The following is a 1591-nucleotide window of genomic DNA, read 5'->3' on the forward strand; positions in this document are numbered from 1 at the left end:
TTATATTAAACTAAAACCGTAACAAAGAAATGGCCTTCACTGTCACACGATAGATCCTAACAACGCTACCACACATACAAAAAAAAAATCTTCATAATAAAAGGGGAGTAATGAAGATAATTTAATTAAGGAAACTTAGTTCTCATAATTAAATCAAAGCTAATTATCCCCGGTTGTTCTCGTTTAACCCACACAATTATGTTTTTAAAGAAAACAAAAACAATGTTGAATTATTTTATGGAGAGTTGTCTCTCTTAGAGCCCACTATTGACAAACTTTATTTTTGTCTCAGTATTGATGTTACCCGTCACTTGTTTAATTCACACACATCTATCTATCTATCTATCTATCTATCTATCTATCTGTTTGTAGATATATGTTTGCATAAATGTATGTATATTGTGGCAAGAAGCTTGCTGCCTCAACCACATAGTTCCGGGTTCAGTCCCACCGCGAGGCATCTTGGGCAAGTGTTTCTACTATAACCTCGGGCTGACCACAGCCTTCTGGGTGGATTTGGTAGACGGAAATTGAAAAACGCCCTTGTGTGTGTCCACCACCGCTTGGCAACCGGTGTTGGTGTGTTTACGTCCCTCGTAACTTAGCGGTTCGGCAAAGACAACGATAAAATAAGTACCAGGCTTTAATAAGATAATTAGTACAACGGTAGATTCATTTGCCTAAAAATTCTTCAAGGTGATGCCCAAGCATGGCCGCAGTCTAATGACTGAAACAAGTAAAAGATAAAAGATATATTCATATATAAATATATATATATATATATATGTGTGTGTGTGTGTTTTACATATATATATATATATATACACGTGTGTGTTTTACACACACACACATATATATATATATATATATATATATATATACACGTGTGTGTGTGTGTTATATATATATATGTTTATATTATAATGGAGGAGGCCGATTTATGGGGTTACCCTGGGTTTCTCACTAATAAGGGGTTTAGCCTTACGGCGTATTGTCAGACCCCAAATCTGTTGGCCTAAGACTCCTTATGGATGAGAAACTCCATAAACCGCCCCCCCTCCATTATAATATTAACTGCTGTACATTTTACAGTTTCCTTCTTCTCCAGATTTATGTTTTTCTACAAACGATATATATATATCGTATATGTATAAATACAGTCAAACAGATAGATGTAAGTGCAGGTATGCTTAGAAAGTTGGCTTTCAAACCACATGGTTTCCGGTTCAATCCTACTGTATGGGCAAGTGTCTTCTACTACAGTCCTGGGATTATCAAAGCCTTGTAAGTAGACACCCAGACAAACACTGAAATATATATATATCTCTGTCTATCTATCTATCTATCTTTCTATCTATTTATCTATCTGTCTTCCTCCATCTTTCTATCTATACCTCTGTCCTGGCCTCTACTTCACTGCTATACCCTTCTGTCCCTTCCTCCTTGTTCCACTTCCTCCCTCCACCATCCTCTCTATCTATTTATCTATCTGTCTTCCTCTATCTTCCTATCTACCCTTCTGTCCTGGCCTCTACTTCACTGCTTCTGTCCCTTCCTCCTTGTTCCACTTCCTCCCTCCACCATCCTCTCT

This window comes from Octopus bimaculoides, chromosome 25, assembly GCF_001194135.2.
Source record: "Octopus bimaculoides isolate UCB-OBI-ISO-001 chromosome 25, ASM119413v2, whole genome shotgun sequence".
In the NCBI taxonomy this organism is placed as follows: Eukaryota; Metazoa; Mollusca; class Cephalopoda; order Octopoda; family Octopodidae; genus Octopus; species Octopus bimaculoides.